A 23,565-nucleotide genomic window follows, 5' to 3' on the forward strand; every position below is an offset into this window, starting at 1 on the left:
AAGATCCTAAGGATGGCCTTTTACCCATTTTAAAGTGGAGCAGAAACATGGTCTGATATTTAGTTCAAAAATACTCTGTCTGTGATCTGGGTAATACTTTGGAGGTGCAAGAGGAGGCTTGGCAAGACTACTTAGGAAATCAAAATATTGGAGATTGGACAGGAATGATTGCAACAGAGACAGAAACATAAAACAGAACTAATCATCTTTCTTTACATCCCTTTCTCTCTAGGCATTTTCTACTTTTCAGAAGAATACCAGCCATTTGCTTACATTGGCCAACTACGTGCTTTCCTACTATAATTCTTTCTGAATATAAAATTTGAAAAGTCAGATTTTTAAAATTTTACCTCCATAGCAACCCCATGATATAGGCACTTTTATTGTATTGATTCTACAAATAAGAAAACTGAAGTTCAAAAAGAATAAGGAACCCAATCCAGTCCAAACAAAACCAATCTAATCAATCACTAGATCTTGTTCATTCTCTATCCTAAATATTTCTTAAATAATGTTTCCTTTCCTTCTTCTCCACCACCAGTAGCTCGGCCTAGGTTTCTCCAATACATATGCCAACTTCCTTCTAACTGGTGGATTGCCTTTAGCATTGCCTTTCTCCCGTCCATTCCATATTTGCAACACAGTGATAACCGTAAACATCAAATCTGGGTATCTTCCTCCCCTGCTTAAAAACCCTTGTTGCTTTTCCATTACTCACCGGGTAAAGAGCAAACACCTTAGTACTAAAGAATTTACTCTCATTTCCTCTCTAGCCTCATCGATCAGCAGCCTCACACCCCTACTTCTACTTCTATCCTCATTCCTCCCACCTTATTACTTTTTGCAGCAACAAATTATAATAACTTGCAGTCCCTCTAACACACCTACTCTCAGCTGCTGCCATTTTTGCATGCCAGTAACCCTGTTTCTGACACTTCCTCATCCCATTTTTTTACTTGGCAAATCTTTTAGTTGACCAGGGTTTAGTGAAAATTTTTCCTCTCCTAGGAAAACTTCCATTTCTCAAAAGACTGAATTTATACCTTTTATGTATTCCTGTACACCTTATACTTACATATATTATTGCACTTAATACCATGTATTTCCTATGTATTCTAGAAATCCTCTTCTTCTTCCTTTAAATCGTAACTTCTTTGACAGCAGGGTGGTGTCTATCTTTTTTTATCATTGTATCGTTAATGTCTTGTGCAGTGTACATCCTATGATAGGTGCTTAATATACAACTATAATGTTTCAGTTCATGAATTAAGATGGCCAAATGAATAAATGAAATAACAAATATACACATGAAATGTTTGCAGTGTTTGCTTTTCAATAACAATATAAAATGGAAAAATATTAGTAAAGTTAAGAAAATTTCCAGCAATTTTGTTAGTATAATATATACATCTCTATGCATATAAATAAGTTGTAAAAACCAATTAAATACATATTTACTTGACTATCTGTAATAGGATGTACTTTTCGATTTCTTATTCTAATCTGGTTCATGGATCTCTACTTATATGTTACTTAAGCAATAGTAATGATGACCACCATTACATTATTATGCCAGTCTTCAGTATTACATAGATACCTTCAATTTTTCTTTTTTTCCTTCTAATGATTTAGAGGAAGACTTCATTTTAGCTCCAGATTCATGGCTCTCTGTTTTTATTGGATTCCCCTTTCCAGACACAAGATCTAGAGTATAATCAATCATGTTTACTGATCTTTAGCCCCAGCATTTCATAATTTGATTGCTAAAAATGCTCTTATTTTCCTGGAACAGGTAGATTTTGAATGTGTTCCTTGGCCCATCGGACATGAGCATAAAGTGCCGTGAACACGAGGGGACGTGGAGAGACAGCAGGTTTGGCATTAGACGTGGCAGCATCAGCAGTCTCAGCAAGGGTGCCAGTATTTCCAGGCACTTCCCAAGCATCATGTCATGAGTCCAACCTGTTCAGGTCTCTCCTGCCTAGAGAGGCTGGTTCTTGATTAATATCAAGTCAAGTGTTTTGTCCTTGTAAGGTTTTACTTAGTAAGCCTGAGGTTAAAGATGATTTTTCCTTTTATCTGTGAATATTTTATAGACGGAGGACCTTTTCCCCCACAGGTGAGTTCCAGTATGCTAAATCTCTTTTGATTTAACAGTTGTCTATTAAAAAGGATTAGATAAACAAGATAAACACAACGAATTATAGGTGAAGGTAAAAAAATTTCTACTCAGTGTTCATGTCTAAGAGTAAAATTGAGTTTCTCTTCTAAAGTGGGTTTTAACATGTACGTAATTTTAATCATTCACTGAAGCCACGAGAACATGTCCCAATACTGCGACTTTGATAGCAGTGATATAAACAAAACAGAGTAGCTGTTATAAGATATACATGAGCAGAAGTCTTGGAGTCAGGCTATTGGGTTTATGGCTAATGTCACCTCTGACTGTGTAACCTTAGCCAATTCACTCAGATGCTCTGAGCCTCAATTGCCTCGGCAATAATCAACTATGTTCCTGTTGCCAATAACAGACAGACACAGTTGATCTTTGATGATGGGATTTTATTGTTAGGCTCTGTGGTGAAATGACATGGTACAGGAAACTGGTAGCATTTTATAATAGCCCTGATCCTGGAGTTTAAAAACTAGAATGATGTAGTTAAGGCAAAAATAGAAAAATAATTAAGCATCATATAAGATAAAACCGTAAGTGTAGTATTTCACACTCTCCATATGAACCTGTTATTATCCTTGTCAGGATATATCATATGACTAGGTAAGTTTATTGGCATGCAATGTGAATCACACCAATTAGAAACGATTTTGAGCCAAGCCACGTCAAAGGCAACTGGATTTTATTATGATCTGTCTAACGAGGTTCACTTTAGCTCACAAACCAATTCTTGCTATAATCAATAGTGGCCAAAGTAGTAGCTTCAAGTTCACTAGATGAACATGATATATCATTATAATTTGTTCAAAAAAAAGCATTTGGGGGAAATTTCTTTAGAAGAGAAGGGAGTATGTTTTCCTTCTGATGAAAATACCAAACATACATATATGAAAATTCATATATTTACATGTATGAATTGTAAAATATTAGGTAAAATTAAGTGATTATTATATCATGATAAACAGATCTTTTAGAATTTTATGTGTTTCATAATATATTATGTATGATCAGCTGTGGTTAAAGATACATTATTTAGCTAATTAAAATATAGTTAAGTATTAATTATTAAGATCTCAATTAGAATCAGTTTTTAAGTGAAAAAGATTTTGTGGAAATCAATCATATGATGTTATATTAATTATATTATATTAATTCAGTCAATCCTCATTATTCATGGTTTCTGTATTTGCAGATTCATCCACTCTCTAAAATGTATTTGGAACTTCAAAATTAATACATGTGGTACTTTCAAGTCATTCACAAACATGAACAGAGTGAGGAAACTTTTGAGTTGCCCTGGGCGTGCATTTCCAGCTGAGGCCAAACAAGGCAACTCTGACCTCCTTTTATAGCTCTTATACTGTAAACAAGTATCTTTTTGGCAGTTTATTTATTGTCACCATTTTTTTTTGGCATTTTTGTGCATTTTCTTGGTAATTTTGTCATTTAAAGTGGCCCCAGGCTTAGTGCTGAAGTGCTGTCTAGTGTTCCTAAGTTCAAGAAGGCTGTGATATGCCTTATAGACAAAATAAGCATATTAGATAAATTTTGTTCAGGCATGAGTTATAATACACTTGGCTGCGAATCCAATGTTAATAAATCAACAGTATATATTAAATAAGCATCTTTAAATAGAAACACATATAAATATGGTTATATATTGATTGGTTGATGAAAATATTGTGACCAGCGCTTCACAGGAACCTAACCCTGTATTCCCCCTAGCATGAATGATTCAGGATTCACTATCTCAGTGTTTGCAGTAGAACATTACTACCACAAATTTTAAAAACTTGACTGTATTTATTTTTCCTGCTCTGTTTTGTGTTCCTGCATGGCATAGAATGAGAGAGGGAACAAATGTGTGATTTGTAGACGAAATTTGCCCTCATGAACTAAGACTTAGGCTTAATTTATATAACAGAAACACTCTAGCAGCAATCATAATCATGAAAGGAAACTTTGGGGAGAGACGGAGAAGAACAAGGTGGAGTGCTGAGTGGGGAGTTCATCCCCCTCCTCAGTGATTGTGTTCCAACCCAACTTCGTGTAGAACTCAATGAAAGAGCCAGTTTTAAGTAAGTATTTGCATGTCTGTCTCACCTCTTAAGAGCAGAGACCCTACCTGACTTGTAAAATCTGCATATATGCAAGGCCACACCAAGATAGAAGTGAAATCAGCCTTATGATCCAAGCCATTAGCCATAGTTCAATGACTCTTATTCTGCTTGCTACAAATCATCCCACAAGTGTGTCTGAGAACCCTGACGATGTTACACGTGAGCTCATTAACAGTGCTGGCTCACTGGCGTTGCCACAAGGCCTCACTAGTTGATTGTTCACTTGACTCTCTTTCCCCATGTATCACCCTGTCTGTTGACACTGCTCACTTTTCTCACATCACTACAGATTCTGCTGGTTACTGACGGATCTGACACCGATGCAGCTCTGTCTGGGCAGCACCAGTCCTGGGCACAGTTCACAAACCGGCCGAAAACCTCCATGACTTTCTGTATTGGATAGTGTTGCTCTGTTTTCCAGGTACGGCTTCTCCAGCCAGACACCATACCCAGAGAAGTCTTTTAGGTGCCGTGTTTGAGTGATCTTCTGTGATTTTTGAAGTACAATACACCTCTGATTTAGTTTATTCATTCCATTAAACAGGCAATATAGAATTGCTTCTTGAATCCCAGTCTTATAAAGTTCTCAGCAAAAAAAAAAAAAAAAAAAAAAAGAAGTCCTTGCTTTTATTCCTACTGCCATCTCACTAAAACTTAGCAGAAGTTTATGGGGTATTGACAGTGAAAAGGAATTGTCTAACATTATGCTCTACAGAGAATTTTTTTCTAACCTTGGATTATGACATCTGACATCCTGTTTCTGGTCCAAAATTGTATGGTCCAAAATTAATTGTGGTTAAGAGTGTAGGTTCTCAACCTTATTGACTGTATTTGGAGGCTGAATCCACAACATAATTGTTGAGTGATCTTTCACAAATTATTCAATTTCCATGGGCCTCACATTCCACATATATAAAATCAATATTACAATAGTATCACCTGCCAGTTAGTCAGTGGGATTAAATTGTCTAGCATGTGTAATCAGTAGCATTTAAATAAAACTGGCATTATTAAACATCAATGGGTTTTAGTTATCATTTTTCCTTTAAGATGTGTTCTCACCTCATACAAATTGATGTGAATTAGATTTACCCCATCAGTTTTTCAGACAAGTCCAGATATGTCTTCATAGTAAGTTTGGACACATACATTCCTGATCTTTCAGTACCCAGTAGCTAGCACATATTAAGTGGTAGCTCAGGAGATATTTGTTGAATAAATGGTAAGTACAGATAGAGGCATTGAAATGTTCAGAAAGAGAATATGCCACTAATACACAGTAGTGGTTTTAGTAGGAGAAAGACAGGAGAGCTTATCCTGCCTAGGGATAAGCAAAGTGCCTCATAACATTTCTTAAATGAAAAATATCCTACACTTACTGAGTAATTTTTCATGCCATGCACTAGCATCTATTATCCCATTTAACAGTCCTATGTTGTATGTTCTGTTCACTATTCCCATTTTGTGGATGAGGAAACTAAGGCAGAGAGGAAGTAATTTGTTCAAGATGACACAGCTAATATGGAGTAGGGTGGGGAATCACATGTTGATAATCTGAACATGAGAGCATGGTCTTTTTTTTTTAAAGGAATCTTTTTATGTTTTTATTTCTTTTATTTTTAATTGAAGTATAGTTGATTTACAATGCTGTGTTGTTACTGCTGTACAGCAAAGTGACTACATTCTAAGGGCATGGTTTTAATTACATTCTTAACAGAAGAAAAAGGTGAATGAATGAGATAAATGAATGAATGAGAGTTTAACAAGGGTTGTAGATGTTAAGACTTAAGCACTTGCGTCAACTTGTATGGATTTGAATACCAGTTACCTTATTAGTTAAATGAGTAGTTAACTCATTTTTCTGTGCCTCAGTTTCCTGACCTATCAAAAAGTGACAAACATGATATATACATAACCAGTTGTTAGCAGGATTAAATGGGAAAATAATATAAAACACTTATCCAGTGCTTGGCACATGGTAACTGCTTGATAAATAGCTACAATTATCATTGTTTTACTTGTTCTTAATTTTATTACTTATATTCTTATTTTAATATTTTATTTGCTTAAGGACAAGGTGAAACAATCAAATTGGAATTATGATACATATTTATATTAAATCTTACCTTTTCAAACTAGTTCTAAAATAGTTTGGTGGGTAAAAATGTAGGCTTCAATTCCTTGGAACGTTAACTGAAACCTTTCATTATCTAATTATTTTAGAGAAAGGGAGGTTCTATTCAGTTCTTGTGGATGCAAGTGTAATAGAAGAAATACAGACATACTGCTTGGATACAATATGCCTTTGAAAGAGCTAGAAAAAGAAATCAGTTTCTTCTGAGAAATCTTTGTGTGAGAATAATAGCAGAATCCTAAGATGTCATCTGTTATGGTCATGACTGTTCCTCCAATGGCACCTTAAGTGAAGTAACACATTTTACAAAAATTGGTTAAAAGAGAAATAATATATTTTCTTCTGGGAATTATACAGAACAAGAGAATATTTATTATCTGTTGTTAGTATTTTGATCATTTTTCTTTACAGTACAGACAGTAGCAAAGATGCCAACTTGCAACAAATAGTTGAAGATGCTTTCTGGTTTGGAGAAGTAAAGCAATTGTTCCAAGATTTTCTGAATGTGGCCTGCAAAAATCAGCACCTCTTTCATGGCAGATGGATCGTAATAATTATTCCTCAGCTACTATTTTAAAATTGTACTATAATTGATTTTTTTTCTAAATATAAGTCACATATACTTAACTAATAGACTTTTATATAAATGGATGTTCTAATTTAAATTCTAAGTCATAAATTGAGACCAATTTTTTAAATACTGCAAGTCCTTTTTAAGCCCGCAATTAAGAGTTCTCATTATACCTAATCTTCGAGATCTCTGTAATCAGTCTTTTTAAGTTTTTTTATAAATATGTTCTCTTAGTACTCTTTTCATATCATTAGTTGTCAGACGCATTCAAATATTTTATTTCTATTACTCTAAGAGCACCTCAGGGAAGGGGACCTGTCTTTTTCTTCTAAGAGCTAGTCCCTTGTTTGACACATTTGAGGTGTACAATAGCTCTTAAAATTAAATCAGTAGTGTCATTAGTTAATTTATGCCCAATGGTAAATTTATTTAAAATACTAAACATTTTTATATGACCTCATATATATATATATATGTATATAGGCAACATATTATTACTAAAAGCAGATAAGTTCTGGAAGCTTATGCCATCCTATATCTTGGTCATGGCACAGCTGGCCCTTCCTATCACTGATATGATACTTTTACTAATAACTATTACAAAGCATTTTTCAAAACATTTTTATCTCTTAAGGTATAGATAGCCTCCGTTATGAACAGGAGGCACTTCTGCATGAATCAATACATCAAGAGGCATATGCCGTTAAATTAAAGAAGTGATAAGTAATGTGAAGAAAGACCAAAGTGAAGTTAGGGAATAAAGAGTGGTAGAACTGTGGTGGGTTTTTTATTTTGCATACGGTGGTCAGGGAAGCCCTCTATGAGGAGGAGATATTTAAGGAGATCCCTTGATGAAGAGAGGGAGGGAAGGGAATCCTGTAAGGATGAAGAACATTCTGGTGTAGGAAACACAAGTGAAAGTCTTTGAGACAGGAAATAATTAGATATGTCTTAAGGAACTGCAGGAAAGTCACTGTGATCAAGGCAAAGTCAGCATAGCTGAAGCAGGAAGGACTCTAGGTTGAAAATTAAATCACATGAGGCTTTGAACCTGAGTCAGGAAGTTGGATTCTGTTCTAAGTGTGATGCAAACCATCAGAAGATTTTGAGTGGTATGAGAGTGATATGATGTTATCTACAATTTTAAAAGATGACTCTTATGGCTACATGTAGACTAGACAAGATTAAAAGTAAACAAACCACTAAGGTTGTCACTGAAGTAGATCCCAGAGATGATAGTGGCTTGGGCTTGTGAGCTAGTGGTAACAATGAAGACAAGTGGTCCAACTTAATACATCCTGAAAGTTGATTTTTCAAGACATATGAGCAGGGTTCAGGATGATAGTGAAAATAAAAAGAATCGAGGATGACTTCTAGATCTGAGCAATTAGATACATGATGAATGCCGAGATGGGGAAGCCTTGAGTTCATTAACACTGGAAAGTAGAGCTATGTATTGGATATGTTAAGCTCATTTAGTAGAAGCTTTAACAGATACTTAGCTGTAAGCTTCTTAGTTGTAAGGTTCTATAGCACATCAGGCTATAAATTTGAGAATGAACTCTGTATAACAAGACTGAATGAAATCATAAAGAAGTAAGATATAAATAGGGAAGGAAGGTGGTTGGAGAACAGAGTTGAGTCACCCCAGCATTCAAGAATAAAAAGAGAGACTCCAACAAAAAGGATGGAGAAGGAGTAGCAAGGCAAGGAGGAGAAAAACACATCAGAGAGATGCATATAATAAGCTCAGTGAAAAAGAATTCTAAGAATGCCATCAAATTTATTGAATACTACTGAGAGATACAAGAAGATAAGGACTGAGAATTGATCATTGAATGAGAAAGGGTTATTACTGATGATCTTGAAAATAGTGAGTGATGATGACAAGATTCATGGAGCAGAACCAAGTATGAGTTGATGAAATAGATACAGAAAATACTGAATATTCCATTGACAGGTTTATCACTAGGAAATATATGAGTGAAACTATATAGGGGATATGGAGTCAAGAAAGGTGTTTTGTTGTGTTTTGTTTTCTGTGATTCTGTTTTTTCTAAAATTGGGATCTGCTGGAAATTGAATTTTCTGTCATCGGCACCATGAATACAGGGCATTCTTGCTGCTATACATATGTTAGCATTCTTAGAAATAGCTCATTTTGAACTTTGCATCTACCTGGTAATTTCTCTCAATATCACATGTTCTCTAAATCCTACATATATACACTAAGAATTATATTTCCCTGCCACCTTAGGGAAGCCCTCTTTCAATATTCCAGACATTATAATCTCTCTATTAAGTGAAAACACTTTTTTCAGTAGTTTTCTTATCCTTGTTAAATATGGCATTTTATTATTATCTACTTGCTGACATGTTTACCATATCTAGACCATTAATTCTATGGGCTCCAAGGTAGATTGCCTGGGTTTAACCTCTAGTTCTGATATTATTACTTATGACAACTTTGGCAAGTGTCTTAGCTTTCTAAGCCTCAGGTTTCATATATCTACAACCATAAAAATAATAGTAAGCATATTCCAAACTTCTTTAGAGAATTCCACAAGACAGAAGCATCAGTACAATGTAAATTTCAGTAAATGCTAACTTTTATTATTGTACAGTTTTACTGTATTATATGGTTATATAACCTTAGATCCCCAGATCTCTGGATAATGCTTTTAACAGAACAAATGATAGTTAAATGAATAAATCAAATTTTCCCAAATGTTCATTTAACTCTTTTATTCAACTAATATATTTTGAGTATTTATATCTTCCATTCATTGTTGTGGACACTTGCTTATAGGTCAATAAAGAACAGAAACAGCAACAAAATGCCCCCCAAAATGGCTTTGCTGGGGTATCAGCAACTTTATACATACTAAAGACTCACTTATCTACAATTTCCAAACCGCAAATTTCAAAAAATTGAAAATTGATACAAAGTGCGATAGAACTAAAATAAGTCTGTTTGTGTAATTATTTATCCCAGAAATAAAGGGTGCTAGAGTTGTATATAATGTGCAATATTTGACTGTATTACCTTAGAAAATTTAAGAAATTCTGAATTCCAAATTATGTCTGGCCCCAAAGGTTGTAGTTAATTCAGTGTGGGCTTGTACTATCTAGCCTTCAACTGAGTCCACTTATTAGACAGTTGTTTTTCAAAAGATGGTTATTAGAATGTTCATTAAAAAATTCCCATCCTATTCAGACATATCAAAATTTTTCTGGCAAATGAGGTAACTGCCTGAGCTTTAGTTTTGACACTTTTAAATTTTAAAATTATGGTTATGGCACAAAAACATGGTATGTATTTTAGATTTCAGAAAGGATTTATAGAAAAAAGTTTTAGAACAAAATCATAAGCCAGTTTATTCTGAAATTTGTTTAGGATTATACGTGTAAAACCCAACAATATTCCTTTATGAAGCCACTTTTTAGAGAATAAATATTCACACAGAAAATAAGCATTCTGGTGGAGAGTGGAATCAAAAAGGATTCCATATGGAAAAGATTTACTGCAGAAATTTGAGAACACCCATAGTGACAATGGCTGCTATCCTAACCCAGCCACAATTGTTATTCCCATAACTCAAGATGAGAGGAAGGTCTTACTTTTCTTTACAACACTGAAAGAGAGTGTGCCACCTGTGCCTCACTGCATATCTGTAAATAACAGATTGCACCAATTATGTTAGTGTTCTGTTGCTGTGAATTAAAATAAAATGCAGCAGTGGGAAGGATTTATAGGCAAATGCCTCCTTTAGAATTCTAAATCTGATAAGAGAGAAGTATGAATTATTAAACTAAATAGAAGCTTTATAGAAAGGCTTGTAATCAAGCTTTGCTTGCACAAAACAGGAACCTGTGACTAATTTCAAATAATCTTGTTTGCCTAACAAGATGGGACATTTAAAGGTCAACTTTGTAATGAAAATCTGATTTCAAGGAAAGGAAACACTGTTACGTTACTCTTATATTTTGCTTAGAATAGACGTCATATTGCATAAAATGAAACACAGGTCACCTCTAGAAGTTAAATGCTTCTGGTGATAGTTTACAATGACTTTAAATATATGCTAGACAGTAATTGAAGAAAACCTAAAGGTTAGACCTTCACATTGTAAGTTAAGATAGCCAAAGTCAGATAAACACCAGGTTTTGTCTTTACTTTGAGCTAAAAACACAACCTTCTAACAATTGTGCTATTACCTTAGTATAATTAACCCCTCTTCAGTTTTATTCTAGGAAAAATAAATTGAGGCAGATAATTAATGATAAGGATGGAAAAGGAACTCATAATAGAGCAATCTGAGACTTTATAGCTTTGAGCACTACAGTAGGTATATTTATTAAGAGAAAATCTTTTTCCCTTTCCCACCAATGCTACTACTTAACTCTCTTCTTTATCTAAATATCTGGAACAGATGGAATGTCACAGTTTTTTGTTTGTTTGTTTGTAGTACCACATTAAAAAATAAATAAAAATCTCTTCTTTCATTTCTTTTTTTAAAAAATATTTATTTATTTATTTATTTATTTTGTTGCACTAGGTCTTAGTTGCAGCATGTGGGCTCCTTAGTTGCGGAACCTGGACTCCTTAGTTGTGGCATGCAAACTCTTAGTTGTGGCATGCATGTGGGATCTAGTTCCCTAACCAGGGATCGAACCCCGGCCCCCTGCATTGGGAGCTCAGAGTCTTAACCACTGCGCTACCAGGGAAGTCCCTCTTCTTTGATTTCTGATTTCAGAAATAAAATTCCGATTTCTGAAATCAGTAATGAAAGAGGAGATATTAAACTGATACCACAGAAATACAAAGAATCATACGAGACTACTCTGAACAACTATACACCAACAAATTTGACAACTTAGGAGAATATTGATATTTTATGAGAATGTGAGGAACACTCTATAACAAGTTAAGCATGAATTTGTCATAGGAAAGTGATTTTGTGCAAGAAGGGAAAATAAATTAAAAGGTAAAAAATACAGAAAGAAAGTATAGGAAGATGGCCAGGGAGACAAAAAATATTTAGATAAGGGAAACAATAAATTAATATAGAACTTAAAAGAGAACATACTAAAATAGAGGAGAGTAAAAAAGAAAATAGACTCCTTGTTATTTATCTGAAATACTAGAAGGTGGGCAAATAAAGATACTAAGTTCTTGAACACATTCAAAGAAAATTTTGCCTTGTTTATAAACAAACAAATAAATAAATATCCCCATTCCTATACTGCTTTTTTAAAAAATATAGTTCATCACAACCTGCCTCATACCATTCAAAATCCACAAAGTAAAATGCATTACGCTTTTAAGGTGCATCAAGCTTTAAGTTACTCAAACTAATTTCGTTCTCCGAATGTCCCTAAAATCTGGCTGTGGCTATAGAGGCAAAGTGAAGAATTTCAATGCATTAGGGCAAAGTAGATTAATTATATAGATTTATATGTACTACTTATTCTGAAACCCAAGGAAGCCTATTCTAACAAGGATGCTTTTCTCTCTTACGAAGAGGTTTAGTTCTAATGTCACATCTGAACCTAAACACCATGTATCAACAGATTATCTGGTTTTGTTTTCTTTGCATTATGTCATTAATTACAGTAGTTCCAATATTTATGTATATCACTATAGTTCTTGATTTCAGAATTTTGTAAAGTAAAAAAATGGATTTGTTGTGAATTATTGAACTCATAAATGAGACCTGCATTATTATTGATATGATAGGTTGAAAAAATTACCTTAAGATCTGGCACCACAATTAGTCTCAGAATTCTTGTTTTGAAAATTGAGCTCCTGTACTGTGAGAACCTCAAGCCCCAGGGAGAGATCACATGGAGGAGAACTAAAATGTTTTGTTCTACAGAACAGAATTCCCAGCCAACAATCCATACCCACTGCTCTCCACTTAGAGCCCAGATAGAACTGCAACCTCAGCCAACAGTGACTATACCTTCCTAAGAAACCAAGAGAAAACTGGGTAGGTGATTCTAGACAACCCAGACACTGTAGAGGATAAATAAAATATTTCTTGTTTAAAGCCATGAAGTTTTGATGTGGTCTATTCTGCAGCAATAGATAACTAAGTCATATGCATTTCAGGCAAAGTATGATGGCGTATTATTACCACATAACTCAGATTTAATGTGCAATTTCATTAAATGTTTCTTATGCAGTTAAAATAAATGTACATTCTGCAGGTGTGTGGTGTGTTCTATATATGCTACTGAAGTTAATTTAGCAAATTGGGTTGTTTAGATCTTTTTTTGTCCTTTCTAATTGTCTGCTGATTCAATCAGTTGCTGAGAGAGGTGTGCTCAAGTCCTCTATTTTGGTTATGTATTTGCTACTTCTGTTAGTAGTTGCTTTAATTATGATACTATGTTATTAATTGCAAACACATTTATTATTGTTACATTTTCCTGGTTTACTGACCCTTATACTATTTTGCAGTATTTCTCTTTATCTCTAGAAATAATTCATGCTAATGGTCTATTTTACCTGATATTTGTATGGCTCCACTAGATTTATTTTTTTTTAAGTCTTTGCATGACAAATCATGTTCTATAATTTTATTTTTAACATTCCTATTTCCATTGATATAAAATGTCTTTCTTCCACAGAGAATATGATTTTTCTTATCTGTAAATTTATAATAGAGTATTTAGTTTATTTACATTTGATGTAACTTATTTATTGATTGATAGATTTATAATTAACATCTTTTTATTTTATTTTTCCACATATTCTATGTTCTCTATTTTCTCCTTTTTTAAAATTAAAGTATCATTTTTTTCCATTTTCTCATCTGTTATGTTGTTTACTAAGAAGTACTTTACTATTTGTTTAATGGTAATCCTAGGAATGTACTACAAGCAATCTTTTTTAAAAAATTTATTTTATCGAAGTATAGTTGATTTATAATGTGTTAATTTCTACTGTATAGCAAAGTGATTCAGTTATACATATATAGATATACATTCTTTTTCTTATTCTTTTCCATTATGGTTTTTCACAGGATATTGAATATAGTTCCCTGTGCTATACAGTAGGACCTTGTTGTTTATCCATTCCATATATAATAGTGTGCATCAGTTAATCCCAAACTTCCAGTCCATCCCTCCCCCACCTCCCTTCCTCCTTGGCAACCACAAGTCTGTTCTCTACGTCTGTGGGTCTGTTTTGTTTCGTAGATAAGTTCATTTGTGTCATATTTTAGATTCCACATATAAGTGATGTCATGATATTTGTCTTTCTCTTTCTGGCTTACTTCATTTAATATGATAATCTCTAGGTCCATCCATGTTGCTGTAAATGGCATTATTTCATTCTTTTTATGGTTGAGTAATATACCATTTAATACAGAGACCACATCTTCTTTATCCATTAATCTGTCGATGGGCATTTAGGTTGCTTCCATGTCCTGGCTATTGTAAATAGTGCTGCTATGAACATTGGGGTGCATGTGTCTTTTTGAGTTATGGTTTTCTCAGGGTATATGCCCAGTAGTGGGATTACTGGGTCATATGGTAGTTCTATTTTTAGTTTTTTAAGGAACCTCCATACTGTTCTCCACAGTGGCTGTATCAATTTACATTCCCACCAACAGTGCAGGAGGATTCCCTTTTCTCCACACCCTCTCCAGCATTTGCTGTTTGTAGATTTTCTGATGATGCCCATTCTAACTGGAGTGAGGTGGTAACTCATTGTAGTTTTGATTTGCATTTCTCTAATAATTAGTGATGTTGAGCAGCTTTTCATGTGCTCTTGGCCATCTGTATATCTTCTTTGGAGAAGTGTCTATTTAGGTCTTCTGCCCATTTTTGGATTGGGTTGTTTGTTTTTTTAATATTGAGCTGCATGAGCTGCCTATATATTTTGGAGATTAATCCTTTGTCAGTTGCTTCATTTGCAAATATTTTCTCCCAATCTGAGGGTTGTCTTTTCATCTTGCTTATGGTTTCCTTTGCTGTGCAAAAGCTTTTAGGTTTCATTAGGTCCCATTTGTTTATTTTTGTTTTTATTTCCATTACTCTAGGAGGAGGGTCAAAAAAGATCTTGCTGTGATTTATGTCAACAGTGCTCTTCCTATGTTTTCCTCTAAGAGTTTTATAGTATCTGGTCTTACATTTAGGTCTTTAATCCATTTTGAGTTTATTTTTGTGTATGGTGTTAGGGAGTGTTCTAATTTCATTCTTTTACATGGAGCTGTTCAGTTTTCCCAGCACCACTTATTGAAGAGACTCTAGCTATTACATTTTTGAATATCAATTATTCCCATATTTCTCTTCTCTGCTTCTGATAATTCTTTTTAGTTACATATTTTTTACAATATCCCATGTCTCTTGCATTTTCTTTCTTCTTCTCCTTCCCCTTCTCCTCCACTCCTCCTCTTCCTTCTCCTCCTCCTCCTCCCCTTTCCTCCTCCTCCTCTTCCTCCTCCTCCTGCTTCTTCTTCTTCCTCTTCTTCTTTGTGTTTCAGTCTGGATAGTGTCATTAACCTATTCCATTCCAGCTCAACAGTCAGCTCTTCACTTTTCCAGTATGCTCCTAAACCCATCCATAATGTTTACATTTCACAGTATTCACCTATTCAGTTCTAAAATTACCATCTGATTTTTTAAATATATATTCCAGCAATCTAGCTCGATTCTCCATTGTGTTATTCATTTTTCTTGACATACTAATCACACTTAAATTAAAGTTCATATCCAAAACTTCAGTATGTGGGTCACCTCAAAACTGTTTCTATTATCAATTTTTTTTCTTAGTCCTTCCTTTTAGAATGCCTGATAATATTTCACTGTGTGTCAGGCCATTGTGTTATGAAACATGATAGAGGCTTTGGATGATGTTATCTTCCTCCAGAGAAGGAAGGAAGTCCCAATCCTGACTCAAACTTCTAGAGTAGAGGAAGACCACCTCAATCCATAAGCAACTAAGCTGACTGAAGGCTGTTTTTCATGCATTTATTGCTTGATCTATTTCAGGTGCACCCCTTTCCAACTTGCCAGGTCCTGAACTCCAACTTTATTTTTAGGAAAGCTAAATATTCAGCATTGTAAGACTGTCAAAAACTCCACTAAACATTTCAGCTATTTTCCACAAGAATCCTTAGCATCTGTCCCAGAGTATGTTACAATTTGGATAATAATGTGAGGAGAAAGCCAGTCAGTGTGTCACGTTCAACCTTCTATGCACATCTCTTCTCCCCAGGATCTTGGCTACACTGGCTTTGTCTGCTGTGGTTGCCAAGCCCAAATCTCATTTCTTTTCTCCCTGTTTCTATGAAATTGCTGAAATCTCTACAGCTTCTCTGCATCACATTTGTTGTCCTCTAGCAAGCTTTTTAGCCTCTCTCTCTGTGCCGCTTAAGGCTTGGAAAGGGCTCCACAAAGAAAAATGAGGTGGATTGTTGGGCTCACCTAAATACATTTTCCCTCTTTCAAGGGTTATTGCACTTCTTTTCTTGGATGCCTCAGGAGGCCTTGCTGTCTTCATACATACGCATGTTTCTTTTTCTTTTGTTTTGTGTTTTCCCAGTTTTTCTTACTGTACAACAAAAACATTGTCCAGATGAAAGTGATACAAATGTAGCTAAGAGAAGAAATTCTGAGAATCTCTACATTGACTTGAAGAAATTTCTCTAGATACAATTCTATGAAAAAAATAATTTAAGTACTGAAATTTCAGCATTATTGTATAAAGGAAATAAATTTCCTCTGATTTTATATCAAATGCTAACCAGTTATATAGTATCTGAAAGTGACTTAAAAATAATAGTTTCCTTTTTGTGGGGCACATTATCTGAAACTTTAATTTTTTTCTTGAATAGAGTTAAATGAGGGATTAGAATTTTCTAGAATGAGTCTAAGCGAAAAGTCAATTTTTAATTTATTAAAACTGTGTATTTGTAGAGGGATAGACTAATTGACTAATGGAACACAATGGAGTTTTTGCCTCTAACAAACTAATGCACATATAGAATGTTAATATATGGTGGAGATGGCATTAGTCACTGGCAAAATAAAGGAACGTTTAACAAATAAAGCTGGAGATAGTCCCAGAGCACTACCTAATTTATAAAATTTGGAACAAGTAAAACTAGACAAAAAACCAAAGTCACAGCAGTAAATCATTTTATGGGAGACAGTAGGATGGGACAGGAATTGTTCCAATAAACAAATATAAGTTATTTGAAATATTCTAGCTCTCGGTTTGCATGGTGGATTAAAACATTATCTTTATTTAAATGAATTAATACATGAATTTTACCAGAATGTCATGTATGTTTCAATAACAACAATGTGTTTACTAATCCACTCTGTGTAACTAAGCTTCAAGACAAAAAGTAAGAAGAATTAGATGACAGTTGTCTTCTAATACCCTAACCCAACCTCCTAACTGCAGCAGGCAGGGCTTTGGGGTTTAATTACTGCAATACTAACCATCACATAGGACATCTAGTATTTTATATCTGTTGTAAAATTGCATAAAAATGATTAAGAGTATCCCTGATTAGAAGATCTAGAATGCATTTTTCCATGACTTTCAAAAGCATATGACAACACAGCTATCTATTATTTTATTTGTAGTAAGACATGGCTTGCTGACAAGGCTGTAATTAGAGTTCTGTAGCTCTGTGTGGAATCATTGTCCACTTCCTATAGAAAAAAATTAATTTGTGTGTCAATCTTAGCAGTTTAGGAGCTGATCAGGATATCCTAGAAAATGAAAATGAGGCTGTCTCTCCTCCTTTTCCCTCATAAACAAACACTGCACAAAAGCTTTGGGGAATGGCACTAGGAGAAAGAAACTTGGATGATTATCCCATGATTTTCATAGTTAAGAATTGTCAGTTTACTATAAAACATTTACAGCTTTCCATGTGTGTACACAGACAGTTCAATATTTTTTAATTTAGAAAATGTAAAATGACCAAAACCACTATATATTTAGGATTACTTTCAAGTGAAATTCTACTTTAATACTCATGATATCAATTAGATGTATGAAGTATTAGAGCATTTATATGAGAGACATACGTTTATTGACTCTAAAAAATTCTTGATCAATATATTTATACTAAGAACCCCAAAGTATTAAATCAAAATCCCTGCCAACTTTTGTAACTAGAGTAAATGTAAGTGGTTCTGTAGCAAAATCATAAATGTCAGTGCAGAAGCACTATTTCCTCCTTATATATCAGTATTGCGTTCATGAATATTATAACAGTTTATCAACCAGTCAAAAAATGGGAGGGGAAAAAAAGTGAGTTATATAATCTATGAGCTAACAGTATATATACACACATACACATGCAATCTGTAAAAATACGTCATTTTATAAGACAAAATATAGAATTCCGTGTTACATTAGGAGAAAAAGATATTCTTATACTCAAAAGTTTTAACAACATTATCCTTTGGCTTATATAAGGAAATTTTAGGTGGAAGTTCTTAATATATTTTGGGACTTTTTTAAAATCAGATATATTGTAAAAACTGTCAAAAATGTTGGTTAGAAAATTGTTTAGGGCTAAAAAGACAAAAAAATCACTTAAGAACAATAACTGAATACATTTTCCACAAATTATTGCCAATTTTCCATTAATTCTTGGTTTAGAAACAAATAATTCTAAGTGGAATAGTGTGCTGAAATGATGAGATAATCTTTCCTTTTAAAAAAATAATAAAGGCATTTGTTTTCAGGTTTGATGCCAAAGTACTTTATTAAACTTTTTTTTTTTTTAAGAATGGCAAAAACTCTCAGATTTCTGAGGTTTTTGTTGTACTTTCTAGTGATTTTTTTTTTTTTTTTTAATTTTCTGGTCCCACTTTTTTGTTTAAAACTTGTTGGAAGTTAATGCGCTAAGATGTTATCTAGTCATCAAAATCCATGAAACTAACAATTATTTATTTATTGATCAACTATACAAATTAACCTCCCCTTTCTTGTATGCCCATTGGCTTACTTTAAATTCATTTTATCATAACTAATTATTTTAGCCTCCATCTACTTCCATGGGATTGGAGACTCCATGAATAATAGTATTTACCTTTGAGCTTTACACAAAGTAGTTGCTTATTAAACATTTCTGGGATTTGATTAATCAATAGTTTTGTTTTAATCTAGGTTGGCTAACCTAAAGAAACAGATGATATAAGCACAAGGAAACAAAGGCATTCCAAATTCCTTTGTGTGATTCCCATCTACACAGATTAACAAAATGCTTTGGAATTCTCAGAGGAAATATTTTCTTGATTTATACATTTATATACTTGGTCTTTACATGTTTTGTTATATAAGGACCTGGGTTTCTAATTACGGATTTGGTGAGAAAGCTACTGAATTATTGCAAAGTATTATTGAATTCATATGCAGAAGCTGTGGACTGAACATGATTTTACTCATATTACTATTTTAAGGATAAAATGATGAAAACATATTTATTGAGTCCTTAATATGTGATATGAATTATTACATGTTACATAATAACTCATTTAATTTATTTTAGATGAGATGACTATTTTGATTAATAAAACATAGTCTTTTAACTGTAATTTTACAGAACTTTTGGATCTTTATTTTTTCTATTGATGGATATTGAGATAATATAAAAGATATTAAATAATGTGCATAACAATAAAAAGGGATTCTCATATACAAAATATTGAAGAGTACTAAGATTTTCCAATGCTCACTATAGAATTTGAGGTAGATGTACTAATCTTTTAAAGAAATTCATTTTCTAAAACCTAAATCACTGTATTGCAGTTTTTTAGCTTCAAAATATAGCTAAGTAGATGACATAACTAAGCTAAACAATTACCAAGAAGAAAAACTCTAGTTAGTTGGCACCTCCTAGAATAGACCAGGTTGGTTTTTCTTTTGTATGATCCAATACAAGAAATTCGATCAAATATGAATGTTAAGGCAATAGTTACCCCCAAATAAGAAGCTTTGATTAAATTTACTCCTTTTGGTGTATCCTGATTTCTTAAAATAACTATGTAGCAATTAAAACATCTATCTTCCAGGGAAAAACTGCTTCAAAGATCTTTTATTTCTAGGTAGGGAGTGTATGAATCCCTAACTACAATGCGTTGCTCAGTTTTCTCCACTTACAGTACTTTCATCTTGTGAGGCGATTAATAGCCATCTTTGAGACAGTAGCTGCTTTCTATTTATCAAAGAGAAACCAGTGGCTGGCAGCTCTTCTAGAGGACTTAGGGAAGATATAACACAGTGACTTAACTGCATATTGGTAACCTGAGTGTGGAGACAAAACAAGGAACTCTAAATGCTGATGAGTCCCCAAAGACTGTGATTGTTTTCTCCTATTTCGGTTAATACACCTATCATATCTTTAATTGTATGCTGCTCATTTTAATTTCTGTGTTTACAGTCTAAAGCCGCATCAATATTACAGTTGTGCCTCACATTGCTTTCATGAGAAGCCATATCTAAGTAATCAAGAAGCTGATTTTATTGTTTCAGCAGTGTCTTTTATCTTCGCTAAATTTTTTTAAAGAAATTAATTCCTTGACCTCAAGATTATGCAATCTTAAAAATAGTGAACATCAGAGAAATAATTAGTCCATGTTCTACAACCAACTTCCTGACTGAAATTTAGCTCTAATGTTGTGCTATAATCACTTCAAAACACGTTTGTTAAAAGAAACTCAAGAGAGGTTTCTGGGAAGGCGGAGAGGTAGGAAGCACCAGGAATCTGTCTCCCCATCTAGACAAAAACTGTTCTGGCAGAATCAATCTGATATAATTATTTTGGAACTCTAGAATCTGTAGACAGCTTGCAACTTACAGTGAAAAACTTGGACAGTGAATTATGGTTAATTTTGGTCAATTTCAGCTTTTAACACAATAAGGTACCTATCCACCAGCCCCAGCCATCTGGTAAGGAGATTAGTATGAGTTCCTGGAGCACCTTGCACGTAGTGTAGGACTTGGGGTGGGTTGTCCAAATATTATGATCTGTTTTCAGATTCCTAATTGCTGCTTTTGATCACAGAGGTGTAGAAGGATAGGTAGGTAACCATTGTTTCTGCAAGCTCCTCACGCTCTGGATGAATTAACTTCCAGGGGATTTAAAGGATCAGCATCCTTTTATTTCCCCTTCATTTTTTGCTTGTTCCTCTTTTCGGAGCCAACCATTACAGACTAAGATATTCAAAAACAACTGCATATACAGGGAAAATTAGAAAGCGAATTCCTAGGGAAAGATCTAAGAAGACATTAAGTTTACACCTCAGTCTGACACTTAGCGTAGAAACAACAATCCCCCCAAAACAAAACAAAAACAAAAAACATCCCAAAACAATAAAGGTATATACATGAGCAGTTATAAGATGTAATCCCCATGGCCCATGATTACCACAAGAAAAGGGCTTTCAGAAGGAAGACTTTACATAAGGACAAAGATTTTTAAGCAGATCAATCCATATATGTATATCTATATATAGATATATCTCCCAAACAATGCTTAGACAGTTGTCAGTGCCCATTCCTTAGTGAGTGCTGAATGTGAATAATTTACACTCTTCTAGCACAACCAGGTAGGTATCGTCTTCTTTTTATCTGGAAAGAATTTGCAACACAAAGAGATCGCCAAATTTTCCCAATCAGTAGCAAGTAAGGACAGTTATAGAACACAACATTCAGGCTGTTTGGGTGTAAAATTAATGCCTACCCCCACTCTGCTTTTAAAGTAGAAATGTTGTTCCTTCAGCAGCAGAATGTACACAGTCGTCTTATTGGCAAATTAATTCTAAATTTGCCAGAAGAGATTAGAAATATAGTAGACAGGAAAGGACTGGTAAACACCTTTTATAACTCAAAGATCCAAAGAATTAACCTAGACAGAAAGGTCTGAGCAGGCTTAAAATTGCAATAGATTTCTTAAATGCAAAATCTAATAAATCAGAGAGTAGGACATAAGGGAATTTAAAAACACAAGAAGACTACTGGGGCAACTTAACACAGTTCAGGGTTCAACCATCACTTACAGGCATTGTATAAAAATGGAATATGAAGGTTAAAGCTAAGACTTCTAAAACACATACATAAGAATTCAATTCAAAAGCTATTTAGTCATGAAACTCATTCTGGATGTTAATTATGATTTGAAAGAAGATTTTAAGTTGTAAAGATTTTAAGCAGAGTTTTATATTATCCACTTGACAATACAGAATGCTATCGCCTAAAAACCAAAGAGAAAATGAAAGAGAGTAACAGAGAGAAGACTTTTCTTTACCTATCGCTCTTTAGAGTGAATGTTTTACATGTCTATAATCCTACAACCACATTAGAGTAATGCAAGACTGAAATTACATAGATAAATCTGGTCCTAAAGTAAAAGTTAGTAACATTACTGTATAAATTCTTATATATGGAGGGCTTGCATCAGAGAGTCAATAGAGCATATCCTCTATTTCATTTATACAACTCCTGGAAATATGCAAAAATACCATTCATGGGAAGGAGTATGAAATAAGTGTAGAAATTTTCATAGATTCAGATCCTATCAGTTTGATCATATATTTTTCAGGGTGAGTATTTGAAATTCAATTCTACTTGATTTATCTACTATAATAATATATTCAATATCATTTTAAATTGTGCTTGGTATTATAGAGTAGGATGTGAGCTTCCTGGTCTTGGAAGATAGCTATATTGAAAGATTTTAGCAATCATTATATGTAGTTGTTTCTATTAAATAATTTGAGTTGATTTGTGAAAAAGACTTTTAAATGAATATACCTCATATGCTATAATGAAAAAGAGAATATTGGCTGTGCTTTATGATATAAGAAATCTCTGTCCCAAACTAATTCCAGACCCTGTCTGCTACTGAGGAATTGGTTCAGAATATGCATCCACCAGCCTTGGACCCCATTGCCTCATTGATTGGGCAGTAGTACACTGAGGTGGGCATCTATTATCACTATAGGCTAAGGGGGGGGGGGTGGAAAAAATGGAGACTGACATCACTTTGCAAGTGAGACAACGTTATATTCATTTTAAAGATTAGTAAACAGAGGTCCCCAAAACTTAAGTGACATATTTGAAGTTAAACAGCTGTGAGATAATCAGTTTTAGTTTTGAAACAATATCATTTTATTTCAAATTTTATCATAGCTGTCTCTTGCCATTGTAATTATGGACATTAAAACATGAAATTTTAGCTCATTCTAGGTTTTGCTGTAAAATATTAGTGTGAGAAATGTAAATACTTTTGTAAAAATCCAATTAAAATCTCACGTATTCAAATCTCCCTATCTTCTTAAGATAAAAAACTGCTTAAATAATATACGTTTTAGGACGTTTTCTAATTTTCTTCCTGCTGTAGTCAGGGCATAATTTTTAGCATGGCATCTATTATCATAGTGTATTCTCCATTGGAATATAGTGTGTAGAGTGGTCCAAAACGTTCTTCCCAGAGTACCATATCAAGCAAATTTTTCCTAGATGAATTCTAGTTTAGAAATACTGGGGGTAATGGGTCAGTAATTCAAAAAGAAGTTTCCAAGAATA

The 23,565-nt window shown here is 33.8% G+C and overlaps 2 long non-coding RNA genes across 6 annotated transcripts in view; both read left to right on the forward strand.

The window, feature by feature from the left end:
* The window catches only part of LOC132369939 (uncharacterized), an 85,678-nt gene that overhangs the window by 17,556 nt on the left and 44,557 nt on the right, over positions 1–23,565 (forward strand). The gene's annotated exons all lie outside the window — the stretch shown is intronic.
* On the forward strand, positions 1,799–22,944 carry LOC132369940 (uncharacterized). Of its 2 annotated transcripts, none has more exons than XR_009504499.1 (4): positions 1,799–2,119; positions 4,098–4,251; positions 4,583–4,714; positions 22,869–22,944. It is a non-coding gene; the product is annotated as an uncharacterized LOC132369940 (long non-coding RNA). The 2 variants fall into 2 exon arrangements; XR_009504498.1 differs by lacking the exon at positions 22,869–22,944 and adding an exon at positions 6,839–6,871.

Source organism: Balaenoptera ricei, chromosome 8 (genome assembly GCF_028023285.1).
Source record: "Balaenoptera ricei isolate mBalRic1 chromosome 8, mBalRic1.hap2, whole genome shotgun sequence".
Classification (NCBI taxonomy): domain Eukaryota; kingdom Metazoa; phylum Chordata; class Mammalia; order Artiodactyla; family Balaenopteridae; genus Balaenoptera; species Balaenoptera ricei.